Raw genomic sequence first — 14,231 nt, forward strand, 5'->3', positions numbered from 1 at the left:
TACAGTATTTTATTCTAAAAATAACACCATAAAAATTTCAAATAATGAAGTCAATAAAATACATTACATTGTTCTTATTAGAGGACTCATTAATGCCAAAGCTTACATTATTATATATGAAGCAAGGAGAGGGATTGCGTTGACGAGTTGTATCCTAGCTTTCCACTGCAAGTCTGTTATAAGTGCGATGGAGTATTTCCTTACTTCTCAGGGCCATTTCAAGCTTGTGCCCTGCCTTGGGCACAATTAGTATATATTTTTACAGTAAACACTGTATTTTGGCTGAATTGAGTCCATATCCTGCACCCAAAGTCCGTCCTGCTCACTCTACCCACTACGTGTAACATGCGGCGGGATCCGCAAGATGCCAAAGGAGAAAAGAAAAGCAAAATGTTACTTAGATATATTTCCCATATTTTGTCATGAAAATATATATCTTTTCCATAACTCTGCCTAGTTTTATAATTTGTGGTTCTGGCCAGAACCACAATTAGGGTTTGATTGGTGTTTAAAAGTGTTCTGAACATATCTCATACTTGCCCACTTTTAAAACCTTCCAAAGTGCAGGAGGGGGCGTGGCTTTATAGAGCGAATCACATCTTTAAGCCCTGGGAGGATGCCTACAATTCAAGAACCTCCTGGAAATTCCAGAAGAGTAGGCAAGTCTGGTATATCTATTGTCAGTGAGTGTCATCATTTAAATGCATCTACTGGAAAGAATGATCTATATAGGTCTAAAGAGAAATATATGCAATATCTTGATCTTTATGGAAACGGATGATATATACAACTTAAAAAGTAATTATAGGAAAAATGGTATTACCCAAATGTCCCAATTGTAAAGCGCTACGGAATTTGATGGCGCTATATAAATAAATGTTGATGATGATGATGTTGATGAATGACATATATATATAAATATATAAACAAGACATGGCATATATCAACTGCGGCTTGTTGTTATTTGTAACAGATTAGTCAAACCAGGTTTGGACTAGTTGCAATATGATATTTTGTAAAAATGTGTCTTTATTATCTTTTGTTATCACAAAATATTTAAAAATACAGGGCCTGAGTCATTAAGGTGAGCAAAGCATAAAAAAGGGGTAACTTTGAACCTGGGCAACACCATGTTGCATTGGAGGGGGAGGTAAATTTAAAATGTGAGGACAGATTTATAGTTCGGGTAGAGCATGTCTTAGATCAACTTTAAATTTCAGTGTAAAAATAAAGCTATCAAGTATTTGTGTACTAGATGAAAAAGCAGCCAGTATTTAACTTACATGCGAAATAATAAACTAATTTGCACCCCTTGCATTGTAACATGGTTTGTCCCAGAGAACATTTACTCCTTTGTTTGCGTTACTTTCCTTAATGACTCAGGCCTATGGTATATTAACATGTTGTACATGCTATAAAATATTTTTTCTCCATAAAATATATGTAGAGTGGTCCCTTTACTTGAGGCTCTGCAGCTAACACCGAGATTGTGACTATTCGCTCATTGTACCAATATGGAAAAAAACCCTGTATATCCTGCGCTGAGCTTAATAATATAAATAATGCTATAATGCCAGCAGCTGTACTACACAAGTGGTTAATGCCAAACCCTCTTTAGATAGAGAATACTCAACAAAATAGGACAGTGCTAAAAATCCAAAGCATAGATAAATAATAGAAAAATCAAACTCCCTATGGCAGAAGTAATTAAAGTATCCTGGGATAAGTTTATCCACCACAAATGTTTATTGATATACAATCTCTAATAAAAATACGCATATATAAAAAAAAACTACCAAATGTAGCATAAATCAAGACCGGTCTCAAATGTACCTGAAAGTATCTGATCCACTGGTTTAAGACATGTTGAGTGGCGGTATAGTCCTACCTTCAATATTTGCCAAATGTTCCTGGCACAATTAAATAGTGAGGCTTGTTATCCACAGTTTAACACGAATGCATTAATCAAACAATCGTAAGGGCAGACCTTTCAGTATAAGCCAACTTCTCCTGGTGCGATCCTGCCGTGGTAAAGCTAGATGTTATTAGCCCCACATGTATCCACAGTTGTCGCCTGCCGTCAGGTGTCGTGAATATAGGCATAGAAGGAGTTTGTATCACTGCGCGGTGGCCACCACGTTGAAGTTATAAATCAAATAGGGATGCAATGAACCAATAGCAACTTATAATGCAAAAGTCTCCTCTTACTAGATCAATGTAAAACGAGGAACCCTAAATTAAAGGGAAAGTTCCATCCTGAAAACTCAGTGACCCATATTTGCAAAGCGCATTGGCAAAGGGCCTTTTGCTCCAATGCATCTGGACGCTCTGCCCAACGCCTGGTCTCTGCTGTCTGCAGATGCCTTGTTTACAAGATGTGCTCTTAGGATCGCGCGTAAGCAGACGAATCGCAAGAACCGCAGTGCGTAACAGTGTAAGAATGTCAAGTCAAGGTCCAACCTTCTGTCTACTATTTTACAACCACCCCTTCATTAAATACAACGTTTCCTTTTTTCTTCTAAAATAATGCTTACTATAGCCTAATTTATAGCTTATATTAATCATGATAGTAAAGCGACATCCTGTCTGCCTTTTGTGTCACTTTTGGGGGGTTGGGAATGTTTTTTTACATTGGACAAAGTGAGCTGAGCAATTACAAGATGGGAAAATTGAAGTTGTTTTGAGTTATGGATAATGCAGTGTACCCTATACACACAGCAAGGAACACCCTTTAATATGCACCCTCCTTACTCCTTTATCTCATATCAGTAATCTCACTATGCAAATGAAATCTAATTTTAGCATTGCTCCACAAAATTATTCTGTATTTGGCAAGGAACGTCCTGGCTCCTCCCAACCCCTCCCATTGGCTAATGCAAACTTCTACTCCTCCTGCCATCTTGTGCCGCCAACCCATGCCCTCTGGTGTAAATGTAGGCGCATTTGTGCAGTTAAAGGAAAGGGGCGCCAAAAAGGGGGGATTTGAACTGTGCCTCAGCTGTTTTGAGCTTCGTCAATGACCCACCCCTCCACTTAAATCACAATAACCGGTGACTGATATGTTGGGATGTATGATAATATTAATTATAAGCCTCCATAATATTTATTTTAGCATTAATGTTAAGCATACATGTCTACAGTACAGGGATGAGACGGCAGAATGTATAGGACAACCCCTGGTCTGATCCTATGATGTTTCTAACTCCTACTGAGCTGCAGTCACATGAATATTGGCACAGCCCCCAACATGGCTGTTTTCACTGGGTGCATTTCAGGAAACTACTTTGACCTTTGTGGTTGAGCAAAAATTTAAAGTGCTTGAGATGAGGGCAAATACAACTCTCCATAGAGTAACTAATTCTTGTCTGGTTACTAGTATGGCACAATTCTGGGACTCTATCAACCCCCCCACCCCTTCAATAAAAGGTTTTAGCTAGCAGATATTTTGATATCCTAAAAGCTGCTATTTTACTGTAATCATCATTTTGTGGAGATAGAGAAACTGACGCTGCACCCACAGATCCACTGTTACCCTAGGGGGGCTACAGGTCAATTACCTTTTAGCCCTCAAGACACCTGTCTGTTACTGCTGGTACCAAATGACTAACCTGTGACAAAGCTTGAAAATAGTTTGACTGCTGTGTATGTGGCATGTTGAGTTTTAGTGCAAAAATAGTGCTAAAACGAAAGATTTCCTGTCTCTCACTTTGCATTAAAATAATTACTTGCAAATATGACTGCAGGTTTGATGTGCACTTTACTTTTTCCATTTTTCAGAGCTGTTTAGAACTGAACTATAATTTTAATGACTGACAGCAAAGTCTTGGCTAAGTGCCATTATGGTTTTTGCAGCGACAATCTGGATTTAGACTCCTGAAAGCCACGACATGACCCTATCTTTATCCCATGTATTGAAAGCATGAATTTATTTTTATTTTGATTCCGAGTCTTTGCGGTTGTTACCTATTTATTTTTTCTGGAGGGATGTGTACTTTAAAGCTGAAAGCAGGGAGGGGCCTGACTGACTCGCTTCATCGTACTACTGGCATCTAAACAGATTTTACGGCGTACTACTTCAAGACAACATACTGCAATACAGTATCTGCCATGCAAAGTCTTGCCACTGGCTATTGCTGTGCACCTACTTTATATGGAATTTGAAGTCGGACAGCACCAAACAAGATTTGAAAGGATCTGTTATACAATACTCAAGCAACTCTGAAAGGAACAAACTATTGGCAGCTACTGTGGCTCACCCCTTCAATGACAGAAGGGAATAATTGTCTGACTTAACTCTTTTAGGCATGGGCTAAAGTTTTTGCTGTCTAATATGTTACAGGTCCGTTTTTTTCTAGGCAAAAGCAACCAAAGCTAGAAAAGTAGTTTTGAACAAGCAGAAAAAGCTGTGGTTCAGGGTTTTGTGAGTTTAAGGCACTAAAGAGGTTAATGCAGCCAAGCGACCTGACATGGCACAGCGAGATTTTTTTTTTTAAAGGATTTCAAAGCAACATTTTAAAACATTTTCTTAAAACAAGCATCACGATTCGGTAAGATTTTTCTTTTTTCTGTTTCTCTAGCTCGCTCGCTCTCTTTGCTCTTAAGTAGCTTTAAGAGTTTCTGTGAGAATGAATCAGATTCACTCTGGACAACTTTGCATTCCGAGTCATCATCCTATTAAACAACCACGATTCCATCTCTGGCTCATGGGCAGAGAAAGCGGGCAGTTTGCCAGGTAGACGTTTCCATGACTCCCAACCCCCAAAGGTGATGCGTTTTTTTTTTTTTTTTCTCTCCAGCTAATTTAATGAAGAGTGGGCTGAGCTCAGGGCGTACAGTAAGCCAGACAATAGCTGCCTTCGCAATTTCTACAGAGTCGCTTATGGGAATGCACTCCTGACTTGGCAGAGGATCATGTGACCTTATGGCTGAGATTTTGTGTGGATGCCAAGGGGTCTTGGATAGCAACATCTGTGCTGACTTTTTCCCCCCTCTTCGTTTTCATGGCTCAGAAAATGGCGGATCCTAATACTTGACTTTAGCCAGACTCAGCAAGCGATTCGGCTTTGAACACAACTTCGCCTTTATTCTGGCTTTTTGGCAGGCCACCAGGAGGCTGTCCCCTTCACGCCTGATAAATTTTTGCTAGTTTTCTTTATAGAGAAATAGAAAATATAAATGTTCTTACCAACCAATATGTTTTTGTTCTAAGTTTTTATTTTTTAAAGGATATGCAACTTACCGCACATCTGATTTGAACGTTACAAATGTCCAAAAACTAAAAAAAACTTCTGCTATGTGTAATGAGCAGGCATTTGAAGCAGGCAAGCAGGTTGACAGCATTCAATATGAGCTCATTGCTCCACAGTGAAGCTTACTGGCAACATGCCCCTGTGACCCCCTTTCTCTAGCAGATTGTTGCATTCCCTGTTTATAAAATGCGAGCAGGCTACATGTATTTTCTGGGTCCTTCCACCTCCACTGCTGTGCAGATTGTTGCGGCAAGGAGTGGTGCTGATTTTGTGCAGTGCTTTGTGCCTGGAATTCTGAGAAGAAATTAAATACAAAAAAAAAAACATCAGCATGCACCATGGTCCTTAAGAAGTAACTGGAAAGACAACAAACCCAAGTTAACGGAAATGTCAATTTTCAGACATATAGCTAGACATATTTACCAAAGACAGGTGCTAAACTTTTCTAAGTTAATTCATTTAAATTCCATGGAAGTGTCAATACTTTCAGCAGGGAGATAACGCGTATTATTGTCGCAGGTATATATTATTTTACTTTTCTTTTACTTTCTATTCATGTACACTGGGCTATCGGGCTTATCCCCATTTTTTCTTTCAACTTGCTTCGATCCTCATATACATTACACCAAGTAATGTGTTTGAGTTGCAGGGTACATACATTTATATTATCAATGGCTAAAAGTTATTTTTATATTTTATACTTATTTTTATTTTATGTTTTTTGTGTTTGTGCAAGTCTATAGTGATTGTGTTACCTTCACATGTGAACCTATTTTTTTATATGCCAGTGAAACAAGTGAACCAAGGTGGAATAGCTGCTTAAAATGTAACAGACAACGGTCTAGTAATAAAATAAGTAAAATAGTTATGCTAATCTTTTTTTATTACATCAGCAGACTGCTTTTGTAAAGGTTAATTAATAACTACATGTGAAATAAACAGTGCACTTCTAGTGTAAACATGTAGGTTGTGATACAGGAGTTAAAATAATACAAAAGCCTATCACTAAATATAATTCTGTTGCCTGGTAATTTAAGGAATAAAGGTTATTATTTTTTTAGTCTATATTAAATTGTGTTTTTCATTTCTTTTTATTAAGCTAAATATTATATACAAATTATATGTTATCAGATAAATATTGTTATTTTTTTTATTTTTTTTTAATAGGTAAACTAGGTGGGGCATAACGCTTATGCTATGATTAATTGTTTAGCCTGATATGGAAAAATTATTCATTGGACATATTTCTTCATTAAATATTTTTTTGATAGATTTTACTTTTTTTATTGCAGTTTTTCAACTATTATAAGAAAGGTGTTTTTTTTATAAACCTATAAAAAAAATTGTGCAGCAAGGGGGAGGCAACGGCTATGGAGACCTGTCCTAGTCCTGGCACTTGTATATCCAGAGTGCCTCCCTTTTCATTGATAGAATTGTTTAATTTTGTTGATGAAATCATTTGTTTATGTATAATATTTTGTGGGCTTACCTAGAAAGCGTCTCCCAGCCACTTTATCTGGAAATGCTTTCTGTACATCTCAAAACATCCCCTCTTTTTTTTTCTTTTTTTAATATAAAACAGAACTTACCATCAGCCAATAATTACGTGTTGTTTTTGGAACCAGCGTAGATTTTCAACTTTTCTCTTAAAAACATAAAATAGAGGACAGTCTTCTGGTTTTGACATAAAAACCTATATGACATACAGTATATGATATCTGGTTACTGTGAGTTGTTTTTTTATAATCGTAAAGCTGACATTTGGTTAAATGTATGCATGTATTGTGCTCCAAAGAATCATATTTGTATTGTCGTAAAGTATTTTTTTTCTCATGCGCTAATTGTTTTCTCATTATTCCAGCAAGCAAACAAAATGAACTCGATCAAAGTGGTAAACGAATGCATCAAGTTTACAGAACATCGACAAAAGGTAACGAGGAGTTTTTTTATTGTCAGATGTAAAAACTGTAAATGGCCTAACGTTTGCCGTTGCTGTGATTTTCACTTCCGAATTAGCAACATCCAATGTCTTAGAATATGCTTATTTTTTTAAAGACTAACAATTTATAATTCTTGTACTGCCAACGCACTTCATGTTGGTTGACAAGTGTATAAATATGTATACGTGTTTGCTTTTAATTTCTGATAGTTAAATCTTGGAATACAAAGTAATTGTCTGTCATTGTTCTGTCAGTCTCAAGCATCTGTTGTAGAATAAAATCTTGTAGTATTCCTATGTACTGTATTTTGTAATGCATTTTCAAATGAACCGATATGTTTCAGGGCTGGACGGTAAATATTGTTCTCAAAATAATTCCGCTTGTTCTTGCGTTATGGAAAATGTACTGAAAACAGAACTTTAGACCGTCTTTATTCCTGTGACCCATAATGCACTGTTAGGGGTATGTCAGGTAATACAATGTCATTGTTGTTAATGGAATTCATCCTATATTTCTTTCTGTGGTTTGGTCACGTTCAGCTATTTAATAGAATGGATAGAAATCGTTTTTTTCACCAGGGTTGTAAGTGAAGTTTGACTAAAAATTCAACTGTTAGTTAAAAATAAATAAATACAATATTGTATAGTGGATGCAAAGTTCATTACAATTACTTATTTATGTGCAAGATGCCAAATAGCGACTTAATATATTTAACCTTTCAAAGGCTGTTTTCTATAGTGAAGAACTTTTAATGTGTCGTTAATAACTTTCTTTTAAAGACCAAGAATAATTAAATACCTGCTCCTTTTTCTTCCCAAGAACTCGCCTATAATATTTTGTAATATATTTAAATTTAATATCTTAATTCACAATTATAATATGCACTATTCAATATATATATATATATATATATATATATATATATAATCAGATAAAATATATTATACCGTAGTTTTTATGCCTAATAACATAAACCCGTAGATCCGATCTTGTGGTGAATTGTTCTGCTCAAGCTCGTTTCTGTGGGTCTGTGTGATTGAGGTTCTGAGTCCACACACTTCTTAATCTGTTGAAACTTGAGCCAAAAGTCTACTTAACTTGCCAAAATTTCATTTAACTTTTTTTTAACCTTTTAAGTGTTGAAGGTAGGTGCACAATTAATGTATTACCACTATCCATCTATCTATCTATCTATCTATCTATCTATCTATCTATCTATCTGTCTGTCTGTCTGTCTGTCTGTCTGTCTATCTGTATGTCTGTTTATTTTCAGACCATAGGTATGGACTAATTTATTAGAAATATATATATATATATATATATATATATATATATATATATATATATATATATATATGTGTGTGTGTTAATGTTGAAAAATTGTAATGCTTAAGTATCAATATTTAAATATAATTCAAGGACATTAAGAGGTATACACATGCATGTAGAGCTACATATGCTGAATGGAAGTTATTGTAGGTTTACGAGTGCTTAAGGACTTTTAAGATCTGATGTACTGTAATTATATTTTATTTTTCAACCTCTTTATTTTCTACCAGTTTACATTTTTAGCGGGATTTGTTACTAAACAACCCTATGAGCTGTTAATATGTTTTTATCACCTCCCCATTTATTTATTAAAAGTCATTTAAAAAGTGTTGGGTTTGCAGTTATGTTTTACATAAATTTTCAGTTGTTCTTTGGACAATTAATATAATATATAACAGTGTTCATTGCATGTGATATATGTGGGTTTACCACCATTTCAGTGATTATAAAAGAGGGTGGCTTCACAGCCAAGACTTGGAAGACATGAAGACATGGACTGCATTGGAATCTGTGTGCATCCAGGTTGAGGTAGTAGGTTGTATGGTTTAGAATGACACCATGGGAGTTAACTGTACAACCTTCTAGCTTTCCTTGGAGCACACTTGAACCATCGAGGAGTCATCATCTCAGACAAAATGCCATTGGTCAGTTGCGTGCTAAAATTTGTAGTGAAATATTGCAAGTTTTTAATTGTTAATTCATTTTTTAGTATATGTGCTACAGGATGCAGGGCATATGCCATTTACCTTACAGGTTTCTGCTAATAGGGTGTCATTGGACATCAACAATTTTCTAGCCGTGTATAAAATTTTGAGACTGTGCAATGTTTTGTAACTGGGAAAAAATCCTGACATTAAAAGAATGTGAACATTACAAACAACAAGGATAGTTGTTATTTCAACAATAAGTAAGAACCTTCAACAAATGTAAAATTCTTGATTGATTCTACGTAATTACTGTTAAACAATTACTATATTTTAATACCAGCGAAGGACGTGAGAATTATTTCTGTGATCTGTATTCTAATACGGTTCTAGAGTGGATTGTTTTCCACATTAAGAGCCATTCTAGAACAATAGGACACAATCTGAAACTGGTGGAGGGAAAGCTCATGAGTAAATATTAGAAAGTTCTCATTTGCTAGAGGAGATTTGGATGCTTGGATCTCCCACCAGATGTATAGTAGTTGGAAATCAACAACAGTAAATTCATTTAAACTTTCTTGGGTTAAACACGGGTTTGTTTTGGACATAAACCACTCAAAATGTACTTGCAGCCCACACCAGTTGGAGGCAGACATTTTGTTTGTTTGACCGATATTCATGAGAAACTTTTCAGTTCCCTAGTGACCAATGACGTCACTGAGACATGAGGCAAAGATGTGAATTGATTGGCTGCTCTCTCATGTCTATGCATTCAGCCAACAAAAGGGCTGCTTCCATTCTTTGCAGGTACTGGATACATTTTATATCTGAACTGACCAGACTTGAAGGGACACATTTGAATATTTACTTTACTATTTACCTTTTCATTCTATATGATAAAAAAAAAATTCTACAACTATCATGTTTGACATTTGGCGAAAACATACTTATTTGGAAAAATTTACTAAGCTTCTATATAGAGCACCTTTACAGAACCTATGTACAGTATTATTGTTGGTACTATAAGTCTGGATAATACTTTAGGCAGACATACGGCTCATTTGTTTAACATAAAGTGTATAGCTTTGTTGTAAACTTTATTAGGCCCAATTCACTTTTAATTTTTGGGTTTACTCTGTAAATTTACCAGTCAGTCAACCTTTTAGGTGTCTTACTGGGTTCTAATATCTGAATAACATTGTTTAAATTATTGCAATTTTAGTGTTTTGTGCCATTAAGTTCATATGTTAACAGATGTGGAGGTGCTTACATGTTTTTGTTATAATTTAAGCAATACTATATACTACATTTACTGCCTATTTTTAGCCCTATAATTGCTGAAGAACTTTTAATTTTTAATGGTTTTGTTTTCAAATTTTATTTTATTTTGGCTAAAAATGTTCATACTTTTCACTAAAAACTAATTATCTCAAGCAAATCCACTTCAAATCTTCATTTTCTTTATAATATAAAGTCACCGTCGCCATTTGTAGAATTTATAGGAATTAAAATGCTACTGAGTCCACTTTGCACAATCAGTCATTTATTTTAAGTTGGTGACTGGTTCTTTAAAGTCAATTTATTTATAACAAAATGATGTCTGATTGTGGCGGCAATGATGGATCATTTATTTTCTGCTACAATCTTTTATCATTCTAAATTCTACATAAAAAGGGCTATATATATATAGAAAATTTGGCAATGTGGAAACAATTTTACTCCAAAACATTTAAAAGTGGTAGATGCCGATTTTGTGCCCTTTTATGCCATGTCTGGCAGACACAATAACAAAAAAAAATAAAGAAAACTCTTATCTATTGTTTTGCATTTAAATCTCATGTGAAGGGTACTTACAACAGCAATTATTCTAACAAATGATGTATTCTTCTGCTGCCAAATAACCTAATAAATTAAATTATTTAGGATATGTTCTCAAAATTTAGGTTTTATATTTTTAGAATAAGGTGTTAAAAAATAGTCACATCTATCACATGTACATTTTTTAATGCCATTTTTATTCAACTTTTTTGATGATAAATATTATAGTTGATGGGAAAAATAAACCTTATCTGTGGACACTATATTGTACCTTGTTTGAAATGCAGAACATCCTCTGATTACTCCAGTGTACGGTTTATTCTGTGGTATTAATCCTCTGCTTTCTCCAGTGTAGGGTTTATTCTGTGGTATTAATCCTCTGCTTTCTCCAGTGTAGGCTTTATTCTGTGGTATTAATCCTCTGCTTTCTCCAGTGTAGGGTTTATTCTGTGGTATTAATATATTAATGCTCTGCTTTCTCCAGTGTAGGGTATATTCTGTGGTATTAATCCTCTGCTTTCTCCAGTGTAGGGTATATTCTGTAGTATTAATCTTCTACTTTCGCCAGTGTAGGGTTTATTCTGTAGTATTAATCCTCTACTTTCTCCAGTGTAGGGTATATTCTGTAGTATTAATCCTCTACTTTCTCCAGTGTAGGGTTTATTCTGTGGTATTAATCCTCTGCTTTCTCCAGTGTATGGTATATTCTGTGGTATTAATCCTCTGCTTTCTCCAGTGTACGGTATATTCTGTGGTATTAATCCTCTGCTTTCTCCAGTGTAGGGTTTGTTCTGTAGTATTAATCCTCTACTTTCTCCAGTGTAGGGTTTATTCTGTGGTAGTAATCCTCTGTTTTCGCCAGTGTAGGGTTTATTTTGTAGTATTAATCCTCTACTTTCTCCAATGTAGGGTTTATTCTGTGGTATTAATCCTCTGCTTTCTCCAGTGTAGTGTTTATTCTGTGGTATTAATCCTCTTCTTTCTTCAGTGTAGGGTTTATTCTGTAGTATTAATCCTCTGCTTTCTCCAGTGTATGGTATATTCTGTGGTATTAATCCTCTGCTTTATCCAGTGTAGGGTTTATTCTGTGGTATTAATATATTAATGCTCTGCTTTCTCCAGTGTAGGGTATATTCTGTGGTATTAATCCCCTGCTTTCTCCAGTGTAGGGTATATTCTGTAGTATTAATCTTCTACTTTCTCCAGTGTAGGGTTTATTCTGTAGTGTTAATCCTCTACTTTCTCCAGTGTAGGGTTTATTCTGTGGTATTAATGCTCTGCTTTCTTCAGTGTAGGGTTTATTCTGTGGTATTAATCCTCTGCCTTCTCTAGTGTAGGGTTTATTCTGTGGTATTAGTCCTCTGCTTTACACCAGCATAAGGTTAATTCTTTTGAATCAATCATCATTTTATACTAGAATAACATTTATTCTGTGGTATTAATCTTCTGTTTATGTCAATATAGGGTACATTCTGTGGTTTTAATCTTCTGCTTTCTCCAGTGTAGGGTATATTCTGTGGTATTAATCCTCTGCTTTCTTCAGTGTAGGGTTTATTCTGTGGTATTTATCATCTGCTTTCTCCAGTGTAGGGTTTATTCTGTAGTATTAATCCTCTGCTTTACACCAGCATAAGGTTTAATTCTGTGGAATCAATCTTCATTTTATACTAGAATAGCATTTATTCTGTGGCAATAATCTTTTCTTTATACCAGCGCATAATATATTCTGTGGTATTAATCTTCTCCTTATGCCAGGGCATAGTTTATTCTGTGGTATTAATCTTCTGTTTAACCAGCGTATAGTTTATTTTGTGGTATTAACCTGCTTATGAGGGTGTATGGTTTATTCTGTGGTATTAATCTGTTTATACCACTGTATGGTTTATACTGAGACATTAATATTCTGCTTAACCCAACATATGCATTTTTCTGTGTTATTAATCTTCTGCTTAAACCAGTATTTTATTCTGTGGTATTAACCTGCTTGTGCCAGTGTGTGTTTTTTTCTGTGGTATTAATCTTCTGCTTATGCCAGTTTAGGGTTTATTCTGTGATATCAATCTGTATATGCCAGTGTATGGTTAATTCTGTGGTATCAATCTTCTGCTTATACCACCACAGGGTTTTTTCTGTGGTATTAATTTTCTGCTTAAACCACCGTATGGTTTATTATGTGGTATTAGCCTGCTTCTGCCAGCGCAGGGTTTATTCTGTGGTCATGTTTTAAAATATTGCTTAAAACATTCAGATGATAGGAAGATAGAGTTCTACAACCTATATAAAGCTACTGTGACTTCATACCATTATATTGTCACAGAATTTGCTGGTATATGTAGCCCAATACTAATCTATATAGGATGCACATTATCTCCTATTTATTGATTTGTTGTTCAATAACATCTTTAATTAAACAAATCCTTTCTAAAGGGAATCTTCTAAATGATTGGCAAGTAAGATTAATTTTCAATATAATTATTTTTCACGGTAAGCAGGGTTGGAGTACGATAGCTCCTCAGACCTTCAGCTGTGGTATAACTATTTAAAGTAACATTTCTTCTTTGTGGTATTGCACTTTATTAGTTGTTGTTCTCATTTTAATCAATAACTTGTACCTTGTTACCTTTTTTTATCATCCTTCAGAAATATTTATTGGAAGTAAATTTAGGTGCAATGGCAAAAATATTTCTGTTATATGTGGCATTCTTTGAAATTAATAAAAGTATTTGATCATGTTCAATGGCTAAGTTAAGCTGCGATTCGGCATTGCTTCGCAGGGCGGGGCCAAAATGACATGATTCGTGGTGCCCCATCCTCATCCATAGTCACACTTCGTCTCCCCTCCGGGAAGAATGTAGGCAGGCATGATGTTTAGACATGCCTCTCATAGCATTGTTTACAGTTCTCCATTATACCTGTCTCTGACAACTTTATTTCATGATGTACCACATTTCTCAATTGCTGCAGATGAACACATTTGTGAGTTATATCTTTGTAGGTCCCACGTTCCATCACCACAATACACTGCTCAGAGATATAAGTGGTCATACATACGCATTATTCGTCTCTAACACAGGCAGGTGTTCTGCAAATTACTGTAATATTGTGATAAAAAACACATTCCCATTGCCCTGGGCCCTTGCCCTTGAGTGACCTTTTTCTAAACATATATTTTTGAAGCAGATGATAATACATGGACATTTGACATAATACTCCATAAGATGTTTATAAGATCTTGAAGCTCTGGACATATA

General features: G+C 35.2%; 1 long non-coding RNA gene across 3 annotated transcripts in view; it reads left to right on the plus strand.

Moving 5' to 3' along the window:
• The window catches only part of LOC142139468 (uncharacterized), a 353,675-nt gene that overhangs the window by 260,552 nt on the left and 78,892 nt on the right, over nucleotides 1-14,231 (plus strand). For all 3 annotated transcript variants that reach the window (XR_012688210.1, XR_012688209.1, XR_012688211.1), the window contains one exon: nucleotides 7,111-7,179. This is a non-coding gene — a long non-coding RNA (uncharacterized LOC142139468). The remainder of the gene's footprint in view (nucleotides 1-7,110; nucleotides 7,180-14,231) is intronic.

Source organism: Mixophyes fleayi, chromosome 2 (assembly GCF_038048845.1).
Source record: "Mixophyes fleayi isolate aMixFle1 chromosome 2, aMixFle1.hap1, whole genome shotgun sequence".
Taxonomy (NCBI): Eukaryota; Metazoa; Chordata; class Amphibia; order Anura; family Limnodynastidae; genus Mixophyes; species Mixophyes fleayi.